The sequence below is a fragment of the Mytilus trossulus genome, chromosome 1 (genome assembly GCF_036588685.1).
Source record: "Mytilus trossulus isolate FHL-02 chromosome 1, PNRI_Mtr1.1.1.hap1, whole genome shotgun sequence".
Classification (NCBI taxonomy): domain Eukaryota; kingdom Metazoa; phylum Mollusca; class Bivalvia; order Mytilida; family Mytilidae; genus Mytilus; species Mytilus trossulus.
The window spans coordinates 87,026,214-87,043,456 of record NC_086373.1 but is presented as its reverse complement, the minus strand read 5'-3'; the positions used below and the strand labels follow the sequence as shown (position 1 = coordinate 87,043,456).

The following is a 17,243-nucleotide window of genomic DNA, read 5'->3' as shown; positions in this document are numbered from 1 at the left end:
TTATTTTGTCATTTATATGGTAACACTATAAGATTTGCAAGTGGTCGTCCATAAAAACCTTTTTAAGACCTCATTTAACAACATGATGTTTTTCGTGTTGTCTTCCAAAATTCTAAAATAAGATTCCTGCTTCTATATCTCTACTAATTTTGTGTGTCGCTTCTCTTCCTTCTACTATCAATACATCATTATCCCTTTGTGTCCTAAAGGTACAATGTCTAGTTGCATTTGTCATCCTCGCTTATGAGTATTCAGTTTAGGTTATTTTGGGAGAAAAACGGCAATAAAGGCGTCCGGATATTGTTTCCGTCATCTGTTGAATTTTTGGGTAATAGACTAGAATTCCGTTTAGAACGGTTTAAAATTACACATATTGTTCATGTCTTTCTTAGAAACTTGGGGACTGGACATATTTTTTTCGCTTTATCCGTATACTATGAACATACATAAACTACTAATATAACAAAAAAGCGTACATTGTATTTGCTATTTATTATCAATTCCAAGTTAACCATCAGCGGCTGTCATATATTACATGCTTCATTTTAACTATGTTTTTGATTACTTATTATATTGTTACAGCAAGAAATCACCTTTAAATTATGATTTATTATACACGAGTTTACATGAGTATTACACAAATCGCAATGTCAACTTAACTGTCAAAATATGAGTCCAATCTTTTATCTTTTTCTTTATCCGGAAATCTTCTCTGAATTCACAGAGAATATTACGTCCAAAAGATATTGAAGTTTGTAAATAAAAATTTCAATCAAACTGCTGAGAAATTTAATGTCTATCGATGTCTATGCCTATGTCTAAAAGTTTAACTTTCGGGTCTGTATATATAAATAGTTGTCAAGGAAATCTCTAGAACACTATAGAAAGAAAAGTTCTAGAAAACTCTAGAACAGAAGTTTCTAGAACAATGTTAGAAGTTTAAATAACGCATCTATTATCATGATCATTCTGGAATTTTTATGTAAGTCAAACTGAAAGTTCGAAGCATTCCATCAGTACCTCTGATTGTTACAGTGATTTCTAAACTGCACAGTTAAAAGATTATTTTTTAAACAATATCAGGCCATACAAAACAAATAAGCAACCATAAATTAATATAATAATAACAATATCATAACACCTCCCTTTTAAAAGAAGTTAGGGTGTAACCAAAACATTTCATGAATAACATGTATACAAATACATAGTATAGTATATATGTAACACTCCCAAACGTGTCCTTCCCCCCAAACGTGTCCGATTCCCCCAAACGTGTCTTCTCTCCCTAAACGTGTCCGAAATGTACAATATTCCCCAAACGTGTCCGAATTCATAACCCCCAAACGTGCCCGATAAATGTTATTCGCCAAAACGTGTCCAATATTTAACGCCAGAACGTCTCATGTCTTTTAGCGTTAATACATGTATCTCCTAAATAATATCGCTGATAACGTTTACGGGAATTTTATGATGGGAACACAGGTGACAAAGTTTTCATTTAATAGCTTTAGTTAATTAAATGTAGGTTTTTAATGAATATCATAATTCAAAATTTACTTTGTAATTGTTAATTAATTTTTGACTGAAATTGCTTATTGTTCAGTAACTGTTGCAAGTATTTCAAACTCATTTAGAGCGAACCTGCACATAATTATAGAGTTCACTTAATCGGTGACTTTGTAAATTATTATCTACTTAAAAACTCCGATGATGCTTTGTATATTTATCCGAATATTGCCTGGCGAGCATTAAGCAGCATTTTTTTTTTTAAACTTTTGTTAATAGTTCTCCATCTGAATTTGTGTGTATTTCAAAAGCTCATCAAATCATTAACTGGTTATCCGGTGTTTTTTTTTTTATAAATTTTAGGGTTCAAGCATCACTAAAGACACATGATCAAGAGCATAACGTCCAGTGTCAAATGTTTCATGCATTGGTTTTATAGATTCTTTTTATTAATATGAATGTTATGTGATCAACGCCGGTTATTAGTGGTTACCGTAATTGCAAAGTTAATGTGTACTGTATAAATTCACTTTCTAGACTGTTAGGGTATTGTCCAGTTGCAAGTACTCTTATGTCTCTATGCATATTTAGAGCCAAATAGTTTTACATTTGCTGTATAAATTAACTTTAGACTGTTGATAGCGTATTTCCAGTTGCAAGTATTTTATGCATATTTAGAGAACATACATGTTTTAATGATTTTACTGTTCTATACTGTTAAAATTATCTTTAAACTGATGAGTGTGTATTGTCCAGTTGCAAGTGTGTCATGCATATTTAGAGAACATAGGTTACAAGTTTTTATTTTTTTTTACATTTGTACTGTATAAATTTATTTTAGACTGTTGATCGTCCAGTTGCCGGTGTTTCACAATATTTAGAGAGAACATACAATTCTAATGTGCAGAGAAAGGGGCACTTTCATCCGTTAACTGTACAGTTTAACTAAACATGTTTGCTTACAATTTATATATATATATATACATACAACATAGCCGAAATTACGCCCCGACTTTTACCCAGTTTTTTCGGCCGTTTAAAAAGCTTATCTATATTTTTAATTAATGGTAAAATTAGAATACGTTAATGGAATAGCAATAACCAAATAACGCTTGATATGGACACATTTTTGGGATTGGACACGTTTGGGGGTTTGTTGAGAAATGGACACGTTTGGGCGTTTATACAAATCACACGCTTTGGCGATGTTTTTAACTAGACATGTTTTGCATTTCAGTGACGTCAATGTGGACACGTTTGGGGGAATCGGACACGTTTGGGGGGAAGGACACGTTTCTGAGTGTTACATATATGTTTCGGATCATATGAGTATTTGGACCATATGCGTTTGGTCATGACCATATGCGTAAACTCATATGGTCCGACCGTACGCGTATTGCTGGACCATATGAGCATATACTCGTATGGTTATTAACGGGCTGGACCATATGAATATTTTGACCATATAGGTATTTTTTTCAAAACATATAATATAGGTTTCTAAACATTATCAACATTATCACATGTCTCTTGATATAAAACAGATCCAGTAACTACATCACTGGCATCAACGGCAAGTTTAAATTGTTTTTCAAAGTCTGGAGTAATCAGAACTGGACTATTAATTACAAGTGATTTGCTTTTTTCAAAATGGTTTTCACTCCAGATAAATTTAGAATCTTTCCATGTGTCAATGGTTGGACACCAGTAGCAAAACTTGAACAGAATTTCCAGTAAAATCCAATCATGCCTAATATCTCAAAAGTTGTTTTCTTTTTTCAAGGGGAGGAAATTTGGTAATGGCGTCCACTTTAGCCATAATAAGTTTCACTTGTCCTTGGCCAACTGTATGCACAAAAGAATCAACAGTGGCCTGGCAAAATTAACTTTAACCAAGATTAACAGTCAACTTATATGTTGACAATCTATCAAAAGTATCATATAAATGGGATAAATGCTATTCCTAGCTATCTCTCTATACAATGAGATCATCAATATAATTCTATGAAATGTAGCTGGAGCACTTTTCATGCCAAACGACATTACATTATATTGAAATAAGCCATCTGGTGTGACAAAAGCTGATATTTCACGAGCTCTCTGTGTTAATTGAACTTGCCAGTAACCTTTCAACAATTCAAATTCGCTAACAAATTTTGTTTGACCAATGTTGTCAATTCGTTGTCCTTGGAATCGGATAGGAATCAGATTTTGAAACTGAATTTACACAAAAAGGTTTTTTTCGGAAATCAGTCACGAAACAAAAGTTTTTATCTGGTTTTGTCACAAGAAGACAAGTAGAGCTTCATTCAGTGTTACTCGGCTCAATAATATATCAAGCATATATTTAATTTCTTGTTCCATAAATTCAAGTTTCAGTGGATTGAGCCGGTAAGGATGATGCTTAATTGGAGAAGCAACGCCTACATCAACATCATGACAAACAGCAGTGGTTTTGAGTGGCACATCTGGAAAAAGATTTTGTAATGAAATTACCAAAGCTTTTATTTTTTCTCTACGATCAAGAGGCAAGTTTTGAATCTTAAGTTGAAAAAAATTCTGATTTTTTCAATCTAACTGTCTCTTCCATAGTTTTAAAACTAAAAGGTGGTTCAATTACATCTGGTTTGTCATGATTATTCTCAAATTTTATCATGGCTAAAGTGGCAACTGGTTTACTCTCACATTCACTAATACGCTAAACATATTAATATGACACACTCTATTTTGTTTGCGCCGACCTGGAGTTCTTACAATATAATTCAAATCATTGATTTTACTTTCTATTGTATAATGACCACAATATTAAGCCTGTACAGGATGTCCAGGGACTGGCAAAAACAAGTTTCTTATCACCAGGCTCAATAAAGTTTATCACTGGCATATGTATAATACCATATTTTCATCTTGTTCTGTCCCCATTTTGTTTTTTGTCCATGGATTAATGAATTTTGATCAGCGGTATACTACGGTTGCCTTTATTTCTGTACATTTTTAAAAAGTTTTTGGAGCAATTTGACAAGCAGTATACAATTTTTCTTTCAATATAGATATATAGTCTAAAAGCGGGACGAAAGCTACCAAAGGGACAGTCAAACTCATAAATCGAAAATAAACTGACAACGCCATGGCTAAAAATGAAAATGACAAACAAACAAACAATAGAACACATGACACAACATAGAAAACTAAAGAATAAACAACACGAACCCCACCAAACACTTGGGTGCTCCGGAAGGTTAAGCAGGTCCTGCTACACATGTGGTACCCGTCGTGTTGCTTATAGGATTACAAATCCGGTAAATAGTCTTATTCGCGCGATCGGTTGGTAACATTCATGAAAGAGAAGGGGATTGTAGTTACGACGTAAAGAACATATCCAATATCATTTGTGAAACGGTTATTCCATAACGCACTAGTTTTTATACTTCATATGACTTTCTTCTGCTTTCACTGTGGTGCCCAGTATAGTATTAGAAGTCAATTAACCAGACATGCTATAGACAAACATCCTAAGAAGATGCTGCAGTGCAGATTTTGCTCGTACTTGGTACCTACAAGTAAGAGGTTCCGCTTGATTGAACATGAGAAGAATGTTCACAGACATATCCTGAATCCCAGAACTAAAGACAGAGAACTTGTAATACCAGAAACCCCGACCAGAAAACCTGTGCAAACATCTAATTTCAATCAAAGACAATGCTGCACTATCACTAGGCCTAGAGTAGTAACCCTGCCAACAACACCAAGATTGACAAAATCCGTAAAACCTATTTCGCCACTGTCCGAAATATTCCCTTGCAGTATTTCTTTGGGAATTGAGGATTATAGCTCCCTGTCACCTGTTAAGAAAAAAACTAGTGGATCTATTTGACTCTCCTACTAGACAGGCTGTGGAAGAGCTCATAAAAGAACCCAATATGGTATCTGAGCAACCAACTCCAGAACCATCCACAGCTACTAGTACTATAGAGGGATAGTAGGTATTTGGAATTGCCAGCTATTAGAGATGAAGTCTGTCCTGAAGACATATTTCAGGCCCCACCCTCCCGCTTCCAGTGTTCATATGAAGCTTACAAGTGCCTGTTAGTAGCTGATATTGCAAAGAAGACGAGAAAGTATACAGGCAGTGTATTGCCAAGAGGCTGTTTAAGGGAAGAGGAATCGTGTATTCTGCCCAGTTTACAAACTGTCTGCTACATGGGTACCCAATCCATCTTTTTACATTTTGAAGTCAAAGGACACACAGACAGAAGAACTTCAACTTCAACAAACCTGTACCCAAACTGAGGATAAGTGGGTTGCGCTTTCAACTACAGCCACCCAGACGAGAAGAGACAGAGTTTCAAACAGAATATTGCAGAGAAGTAGAGGAAAAAGAAACAGAAGAAGAATTAGATCTGGACATAAGAAGAATACATGGATTTTGACTTTTATTATTAGAACAGTTTTTATATTCGGACAATTATATAGGGTTTTAGAAATAAGTTATGTAAACATTTATATTTAAGGTAGAGTAATTAGGAAAATGTTTGGGTTGGGTAAAAGTTTTTGATAGTTTGGGAAGGGATTGCTTATTTAGAACAAATATTAATGAAACTTAGATGCTTCATTCCAGTTTAGTGTTGTGAGTTGAGAGTATGCATATTTGTATATAAAATGCATTTATTGTATTTATTTGAATCAATTTTGAAGAAATGTATATTATAAAGGTATTATATTTATTAATGCTAAAAATGAATTTAGTCAATCAATTTGTCCTAGTTCGGACAATTTTTTTAAGAAGGGGGCAATGTAACGGATTTCGGCCTCGTTGTTCAACAGTTTGTGTCCCCTCCCCCTTTTCACTTTTTATCAAGTTAAATCTCTGTTTTAATCGTATTGGATACTCATACATTTTTGGAGCTATCTTAGATATTTATTATGAACAGTAACTTGAGCAAAGAAAAAAATAACGTCAAGTCCCACCTGAAAATGATTCGCCTTTTTATTTATTTTTGTACAGTGTAAATACAGAATTTCCTAATACTGGACCTACCTTTCTATATTTGTTGATGATTGTATTATGTTGTTTTAATATCTATATTTATTTATATTGAGTGAATTAGTTAACCTGGTCAAGTTTCTAGAGACTCGGAGTCTTTCTTTTTCCTTGTAATGTCCGCCATGTTAACTGGAGTCGCTCTAACGTAAACCGTCAAAATGCACTGTAGTGAACGTCAATATTACGTTGAAATAGAGTTTTTCGAATCGTTTTTGACGTCAATATGAAGTCTTTTAAGTCTTTCTGTTGTAAATATATTGCACTATCATTGAGCGCGTTAGTCGTGATCGGACTACCGTGGCAAAAGGTTGCTTACAATCACAATCCTAATAATAAATCCTTTCTGCACTGTAACTTACAATTTGAGTCTTGCATTTTTAAAAGGTTAGGAAATATTTTGTCAGAGTTTAACGAAGTAAAAACATAGATTTATAATTTTATATGATAAGAGCCTCTAAAGACTAGAGATCATTAGACGTACAAAACGTTTTATACTGAAATTACATAAAAGTCAGAAATATAAAATATTCCATATTTTATACAGAGACGCAGTCTCGAGTCTTAAAGTCGCTATTCAAATATGACGTCAATATTGTTTTTCTTCAGAGAAAGTAACAGTTAAAGTTATTCTTGTATTATTCACTTGATATACACATAGTATAGAAACGATTATTATAAACGATTCTTTACATATATATTACGAAGTCGAATATTCACAAAAAGTACAGTAAGACCCGGAGTCGACATAACTTATATAATTATAGAGATTTCTATAATTACTTGTTTATAAGGTTGTTTATTTAATACATGTGTATATAGAACTTGACCAGAGTACTGATACACTAGCTTGCATACTATTTAAATGTTATGTATTGTGTTGATCACATGTTAAAAGATATACAATATTGAAATTGTCTGAATAACATATCTATAACTGATCAAAGTAACACTTCATTAAATCATTAACTTGAAACGAATTATTTATTTCTGTCTTCTGAAACAACGCATCTTTAAATATACCTATTGGATTACAGGGTTGAGTTAACTTACGGGTGCAGTCATTTGAAACAGTATTTATTGTCGAGTATTAGTTTGTCTGGCGGATTGTCTAGTTTTGTCAGTGGGTCAGTTTCACTTCAGGGTAACGAAAACGATATAGCAACACCGAGCGAAAACGTTACAATATGTTTATTTGATCCAACAAGTTTGTACTATACATCAAATTGAGAATGGAAATGGGGAATGTATCAAAGAGACAACAACCCGACCATAGAAAAAAACCAACAGCAGAAGGTCACCAACAGGTCTTCAATGTAACGAGAAATTCCCGCACCCGAAGGCGTCCTATAGCTGGCCCTTAAACAAATATATACTAGTTCAGTGATAATGAACGCCTAACTAATTTCCAAACTGTACACAAGAAACTAAAATTAAAATAATACAAGACTAACAAATACCAGAGGCTCCTGACTTGGGACAGGCGCAAAAATGCGGCGGGGTTAAACATGTTTATGAGATCTCAACCCTCCCCCATACCTCTAGCCAATGTAGAAAAGTAAACGCATAACACTACGTACATTTAAAATGCAATTCAAGAGAAGTCCGAGTCTGATGTCAGAAGATTTTACCAAAGAAAATAAACAAAATGACAATTATACATAATAAAAACAGACTTCTACCAGTTAACTGACATGCCAGCTCAAGACTTCAATTCAACTGATTGAAAGATTATGATATCATCATATGAATATCAGGCACAATCCTTCCCGTTAGGGGTTTAGTATCATACCATCATACCATATATGAGAAGAACATAACCCGTGTCATGCCAACAACTGGTTTTTAAATAAATGTGTTTAGTTCCGATGGAAAGACCCTATAAGTGAATCAATATTAACGCCAAAATATGCAATCTTTAATGACCTGACAACAGTATCGTAACTATATCCCTTTTAATAAGTCTATTTAAAGGTTGTGTTCGTTTCTGCGGTGAATACTGACATTTTTGTGCTTCATAAAGAATATTTCTATAAAAGATTAAATGTGAAATACCTAAACGTAAAAGAAGTCTGCATGTTGAGCTATATTAACGAATGATGTGCTCATACCGATCATAAAATTTAGTACATGTTTTGACTAGTTTGTGATATCGAAAACCCTGGTGTAATAACTTTTTATATATGAATACCTATTGTTTTTGTCTTCTCTCTTTTTGTGCTGTTTGTTTGTTATCGTTTGTTTGTTATCCATATCAACCATACTTGCATTAAAATGCATTAGATATTTATAACAAAAAATAGTTTAGATTGTTTATCTACATTTGTACATATTCTTTAAGAAATTACATAGTTCTCATTAATACCTTTTTTATCTCATTGTTTGTATTGTAATGAAAATTATAATATATGTGTGTTCCGGTATATGGAAGTTAATACAAAATAATAAAAAAAAAATAACGGATTTGGAAAAAAAGGGGGAGAGCTAAAATAAATTGGTCTGCCACCAAGTACCTTTGACTTTTGATACCATTCGTGAAATTCTAGTCATAAAATCTTTATCAAAAATTCATCCTACAACAGTTTACATACTTTCAACCAAGCTCTAAATGTCCGCGATTTAGCGGGTGTCTTCCAGTATAAATAAAGGGAGATCAGGTGCAGCGAAAGACCCACAAAATACATCTGTAGAGCAACACATAGTCTTCAACAATCGACAGGTTTCTATAAACATACGAAGCTCTATATCATCCCGAGTTTATATATATATATATTGTTGGGTTGATGTTTAGACGAGCTGTATATATAAATATATATATAACAAATCAAAAATGGTACAACATCACCATTAAATAACTATAAATTTAACAAATATTAGATATTTCGGATAACAGATATCCTTCTCCAATAATAGCAAATGTCAAATGAATCATGTAAATATATTCAAACTGAGATACTTTTTCTAAATCTTGAATTTATACAATTTGAGCGAACACCACAGACGCTGATACAATTTAAAAATTTTTGAACACGGCGCAAAGATTACAAAGATATGCCAAATGAAAATAGTTATTTTCGTTGTGAACTGGCACAACTCTAGTTTTCCAAAGGTTGTGACAGTTTAGATGTTATAACTGCATTGAGGGGGTCCTCAAACAAAAAAGTCAAAAATGTCCTATCCGATCCAGGATGGTATAAATTTGACAACAGTAGGGCAATTACAACAGAAACTACATATTTAAGCCTCCCAAACGAATAGCAGTCTAATAATGATTAAAAAAATAAGTTTTATATAATGAGGTAAAATAATTGAACGTGGCTACGTACTTATACATCCATCCCGAATCAATGGAGCCCTGTGATTTAAACTGTTATTTTTTGAAAATAATTTCGAACTGTAAAGCCAGTTCTAAAGCCGGCGTTGTTGGAAACAGGTGGTGACAGGAAAATGAGGGACTCTAAACTCTAAATATATTTATATAAATATATACGAGTCTAAATTGAAAACTACGTTCAAACCTATGATTGCGTTGGATAAAAACCGCAATTTTTATATGTGTGCATGTCAAACAAATTTCGTTGTAGAAAGGTCTAAAAACAGCACAAACAACATTTTCCAAAAGACCAAAAAAGTGAAAAAGCATATTTAAACAAAACGCATTTGACTAACAGGTTGAACAACTGATGTTTTTAACCCTGCTGACTGTCATTGACGATTGCCAAATGAAATTGATCACAAGATGTAACAAAATTGATCTTAAAATAAATTTTATACTAAACAGAAACACTTTTTAAACTTGTGGCCGCGATGTTATGCCCCAAACATACGGTGTCAATATATTTTAGTACACCAGATCCGGATTTCGACAATAAATGTCTCTTCAGTGATGTTAGGGATCGAAACGGTATTTGAAAGGCCATATAATGAGTTTCCTCATTTTAAGAAAAAGTACCCTCATTTTTAGATAAATTCTTGAATTTAAAAAGTCAATATAGGATGAACAGATCATATAAACCGGAGGGAAAATATGATACAAAGCCCAAACAAAAAAATATAAACGAGTCTAAATTGAAAACTACGTTCAAACCTATGATTGCGTTGGATAAAAACCGCAATTTTTATACGTGTGCATGTCAAACAAATTTCGTTGTAGAAGGTTCTAAAAACAGCACAAAAAACATTTTCCAAAAGAACAAAAAAGTGAAAAAAGCATATTTAAACAATAGTTATCAAAGGTACCAGGATTATAATTTAGTACGCCAGACGCGTGTTTTGTCAAAACGCATTTGACTAACAGGTCGAACAACTGATGTTCTTTAACCCTGCTGACTGCCATTGACGATTGCCAAATAAAATTGATCACAAGATGTAACAAAATGGATCTTAAAATAAATTTTATACTAAACAGAAACACTTTTTAAACTTGTGGCCGCGATGTAATGCCACAAACATACGGTGTCAATATATTTTAGTACACTAGATCGGGATTTCGACAATAAATGTCTCTTCAGTGATGTTAGGGATCGAAACGGTACTTGGAAGGCCATATATTGAGTATCCTCATTTTTAGAAAAAAGTACCCACATTTTTAGATAAACTCTTGAATTTAAAGAGTCAATATAGGATGAACGGATCATATAAACCGGAGGAAAAATATGATACAAAGCCCAAACAAAAAAATATAAACGAGTCTAAATTGAAAACTACGTTCAAACCTAATATTGCGTTGGATAAAAACCGCAATTTTTGTACGTGTGCATGTCAAACAAATTTCGTTGTAGAAGGGTCTAAAAACAACACAAAGAACATTTCCAAAAGATCAAAAAAGTGGAAAAGCATATTTAAACAAAACGCATTTGACTAACATGTCGAACAACTGATGTTCTTTAACCCTGCTGACTGCCATTGACGATTGCCAAATAAAATTGATCACAAGATGTAACAAAATGGATCTTAAAATAAATTTAATACTAAACAGAAACACTTTTTAAACTTGTGGCCGCGATGTTATGCCACAAACATACGGTGTCGATATATTTTAGTACACCAGATCCGGATTTCGACAATAAATGTCTCTTCAGTGATGTTAGGGATCGAAACGGTTTTTGGAAGGCCATATAAAAAATATCCTCATTTTTAGAAAAAAGTACCCTCATTTTTAGATAAACTCTTGAATTTAAAGAGTCAATATAGGATGAACGGATCATATAAACCGGAGGGAAAATATGATACAAAGCCCAAACAAAAAAATATAAACGAGTCTAAATTGAAAACTACGTTCATACCTATGATTGCGTTGGATAAAAACCGCAATTTTTATACGTGTGCATGTCTAACAAATTTCGTAGTAGAAGGGTCTAAAAACAGCACAAACAACATTTTCCAAAAGACCAAAAAAGTGAAAAAGCATATTTAAACAAAACGCATTTGACTAACAGGTCGAACAACTGATGTTCTTTAACCCTGCTGACTGCCATTGACGATTGCCAAATAAAATTGATCACAAAATGTAACAAAATAGATCTTGAAATAAATTTAATACTAAACAGAAACACTTTTTAAACTTGTGGCCGCGATGTTATGCCACAAACATACGGTGTCGATATATTTTAGTACACCAGATCCGGATTTCGACAATAAATGTCTCTTCAGTGATGTTAGGGATCGAAACGGTTTTTGGAAGGCCATATAAAGAGTATCCTCATTTTTTGAAAAAAAGTACCCTCATTTTTAGATAAACTCTTGAATTTAAAGAGTCAATATAGGATGAACGGATCATATAAACCGGAGGGAAAATGTGATACAAAGCCCAAACAAAAAAATATACGAGTCTAAATTGAAAACTACGTTCAAACCTATGATTGCGTTGGATAAAAACTGCAATTTTTATACGTGTGCATGTCAAACAAATTAAGTTGTGGAAGGGTCTAAAAACAGCACAAACAACATTTTCCAACAAACCAAAAAATTGAAAAAGCATATTTAAACAAAACGCATTTGACTAACAGGTCGAACAACTGATGTTCTTTAACCCTTCTGACTGCCATTGACGATTGCCAAATAAAATTGATCACAAAATGTAACAAAATAGATCTTAAAATAAATTTAATACTAAACAGAAATATTTTTTAAACTTGTGGCCACGATGTTATGCCACAAACATACGGTGTCAATATATTTTAGTACACCAGATCCGGATTTCGACAATAAATGTCTCTTCAGTGATGTTAGGGATCGAAACGGTATTTGGAAGGCCATATAAAGAATATCCTCATTTTTAGAAAAAGTACCCTCATTGATTCAAAAAGTCAATATAGGATGAACGGATCATATAAACCGGAGAGAAAATATGATACAAAGCCCAAACAAAAAAATATAAACGAGTCTAAATTAAAAACTACAATCAAACCTATGATTGCGTTGGATAAAAACCGCAATTTTTATACGTGTGCATGTCAAACAAATTTCGTTGTAGAATATATATATATAAGCACGTCTGAGTCAGTGACAACTCTACAACAGATTGATCCATCGGATCGCCATCAATGAAGTAGCGGCGTACTGCAGTACATGATATATAAGGCATGAAGATGTTATTGTAACAGATCAGCTAAATTGTCTATAGTAAAGGATCCTACTAATTAATGTAACATACAGTCACAGAAAATAATTATATTTATAAGTACGTCTGAGTCAGTGACAACTCTACAACAGATGCATCCATCGGATCGCCATCAATGATGGTGAAACATGGCTGTATACATAATGTATATATCGTGTACAGGTCATAAAATGTACAAAAATTTTGTACATGTTATAACTTGTATATTGCAAAAATACAAGTTATAACATGTACAAAAGTACCTCATACATGTTATAACCTGTACAAAATATTGCTAAAAAATGGTTCTAACTTGTACAAAATTTAAGATAAATCTTAATGAAGTAAAATACACATTTAAATTCACCAATGCATAAAGAACAACAACAATAAATAGGCCATAACGTGTGTCTTTCTGTAGAGGACAATGATCACATAGTTACAGAATTGAATGTTTCATGACTTATGTTGGCAAAATGTGTTTTCATGTGATTGAATGATTTATGTAGTCCATCATGGCTTAAATAAGTGAGACACTATTTACTAAATTCTTCACAAAATTTTAAGAACGATGCCTAATAATATTTGGTAATACTCCTCCCTCTCGTTTTATAGCATGCACAGACTAAAACAATGTCTTATATGCTTATTCTGTAAAATCAAAAGAGAGCTAAAATAGTTTCGATTGCACCATGTTTCATTATAAATATCTTTGGATCTACTCTTCAACATTTTTGGCCTTCAGCGTGACTTATGTACATTTATAACTCAATTTTTTTTATAAACTATAAGATTATGTCAAAATATATATCCTGTACTTTGAAAGCATGTATTTGTGGCCTTTGGATGTTGTCTGCTCCATGTGCGGGTTGTTATCTTTTAGAAACATACCCCATTTCCATTCCCAATTTTATTTGTAGACACATCTGTCCTGGCTATCCACTAATGTCTTTTAGTGTCAACTAGAATGAAAGTATTTTACTATTGCCATCAAAGTGGACACTCACATTTACAATTCATTAAATAAAGATATGTCCATAGATAGTCATAAGAGAATCATGACACGTCCTAAAATATACATGTATCTTAAGACAAGTCTTAGGAATGCTTCGTAATACCGACCCCTTGACATTAACTGTATCAAAAAAGGAAAAAACACACTAAAATGAAGGAATAATAAAAAAGTTATGAAAATATTATTGATGTCAATAACATCTGTTGCGATAATAGAAACATATCCTTATTTTTCGATTTTGTACAAGTTAAAACCATTTTTAAGCAATATTTTGTACAGGTTATAACATGTATGAGGTACTCTTGTACATGTAATAACTTGTATTTTTGCATCATACAAGTTATAACATGTACAATATTTTGGTACATCTTATAACTTGTACAAAATCGCAACTTGTACACGACAAGTATACAACTCGTCCAAACATCAACCCAACAATGTTAGATCTGTAAATCTGCTTTCGCAAATTTTTGGTTCTTTCCTCGCCGAGATTCGAGCCATGCTACTGTGATATCGTGACACCAAATCGCCTGCACTGCAGCCGTCCCGCTAGACAAAACGACCAACTGGGCTCTACAAATAATAGAGCTTTCGCTTGCTGTGTGTTACCTTTCCACGTCAGTTTTAATCTAGCGGCGTACTGCAGTACATGATATATAAGGCATGAAGATGTTATTGTAACAGATCAGCTAAATTATCTATAGTAAAGGATCCTACAAATTAATGTAAGATACAGTCACAGAAAATAATTATATTTATAAGTGAGTCTGGGTCAGTGACAACTCTACAACAGATGTATCCATCGGATCGCCATCAATTATGGTGATACATGGCTTTTTACATAATGTATATACAACTCGTCTAAACATCAACCCAACAATGTTTGACCTGTAAATTTGCTTTCGCTAATTTTTTGTTCTTCTCTCGCCGGGAATCAAAACATCTCCATGCCTTATATATCATGTACTATAGTACGCCGCTAGATTAAAACTGACGTGGAAAGGTAACACATGGCCAGCGAAAGCTTCATTTTATATAAAGCCCAGGTGGTCGTGTGGTCTAGCGGGACGGCTACAGTGCAGGCGATTTTGTGTCATGATATCGCAGTAGCATGTGTTCGAATCCCGGCGAGGGAAGAACAAAAAATTTGCGAAAGCAAATTTACAGGTCAAACATTGTTGGGTTGATGTTTAGACGAGTTGTGTATATATAGAGTCTATAAGAATCTACCAACCAGTAAACTTAATAGGTATTGGATCATCAAAATTGTTACACAATTTTTCAGACTCATATAAATGACTGAATAAAGTCAACGATAAATCTTACGGAGCGATGGATCATATAAACATGATGCAGTACACTATAAAATATAATATATTACAAGTCTAAAAGGGTACAACATCACCAAAAACACAATAAAACGAACAATATGTTAGATATTTCGGATAACAGATATCCTTCCTCGGTAATTGCACGATGACAAATGAATCATGTCAATTCAAATTAAGACTCTATCAAAATCTTGAATTTATACAAGTTAAGCGAACGCTGGAACAATTATAAACTTCCCAAACACACCGCAAAGACTACAAAAATATGCCAAAATAAAAAAATAGTTATTTACGATGTGAACTGGCACAACTCTAAATTCCCAAAGGTGGTGACAGTTGAGTTGACTGCGTGGAAATACAGTCCTAATAAACAGTCTTGACCGATCTAAACTGGTATGATATTTTAAATATGACAACGGTAGAGCAGTTGCAACAGAGACTGCGAATTTAAACATCCCAAAAATATAGTAATTTGATGATAAGAAAAATGAGTAATATTTTTTTTCTAAGGTTAAGTAATAGAACGTGACTGTGTACTTACACATCTTTGCCAACTGTAATCAAGCTAGTATAATTCAAAAATTGCTGAAAAGTGTGAGAGTCCAGTACGGAAGCCGGAGTTACAGGACACAAGTGATGGCAGGAATTGGTGATGGTAGGGAAAATCAGTGACTCTTCTATGTTTTTTCATTACTTCCCTCTGGGGAAACTGGCCTGAGCTTTCTTATCCAAAAACTTTCCCGAGCAAGTCTGTCGGCCTTTGACCAATCCTCGTTGTGATCTATGATAGTGATGGTAAGTTTTTTTAAGATCAGCTTGGGCGTGCCCATATGATCTTAAATGACGACTTAAATGGTCGGGATTGCAGGTGTAGTCACTACGATGCAGGTGTAGTCACTACGATGACCATTCATGCGTTCGTTGAATGGCTGTTCTGTCTCGCCAACATACTGCATGCCACATCGACACTGAAGAATGTATACAACATTCTGGGTTTTGCAAGTAACATTAAAAAATATTGTGTACACAGACCCAGTTGAGTGGCAAGTAAATGTTTGATTATTCAGTAATTGTTGGCAAGTCAGACATCGTTTGTTACCACACGACTTCCACCATTCTGTAGTTGAACAGCTTTTATTAGAGGAGACGGCAGCTTTCACAAATAAGTCTTTTAGAATCGCTGGTCTCCGAAAAGCTAAGACAGGAGGATCAGGAAAGATTTTGGATAATTTTGGCTGATTGGCAATACTTTGCCAATTGGCACGGATCAAACGTGAAAGGTTAGTAAAGGCGGGATTGTAAGTTAAAACAAATGGAACTATTTTTGCTGCGCCTCTTCTTTTTGAACTGTAACAGGTCATTGCGGCTGTTATTGTTAGCACGCGCAAACCCCTTATCTATGTCCCATTTCTTATAACCTCGTTTGATTAAAAATTCGCGAAGTTCCTGTAACCGATCAGTGACCGCCTCCTCAGAGGAGCGAATCCGCTTTACTCTGAGAGCTTGACTGTACGGGATACTTTTTGTACAGTGTTTGGGGGGACAGCTTTGGGGAGAAAGGTACTGATGTTTATCTGTAGGTTTACAGTAGAGGTCTGTTGATATGACACCGTCCTTGATAGATGTAGTTATGTCTAAGAAAGATATCTCAGAGTCGGATATTTCATATGTAAATTTAATTGAATGGTGGGCGTTGTTTGCATGACTGATAAAAGCATCCAATTTTTGTTGGGATTCAATCCATTTCAT

At 33.8% G+C, this 17,243-nt stretch overlaps 1 protein-coding gene across 1 annotated transcript in view; it reads right to left on the bottom strand.

Moving 5' to 3' along the window:
* Window positions 1–17,243, bottom strand: part of LOC134701585 (uncharacterized) — a 170,277-nt gene that overhangs the window by 56,917 nt on the left and 96,117 nt on the right. The gene's annotated exons all lie outside the window — the stretch shown is intronic.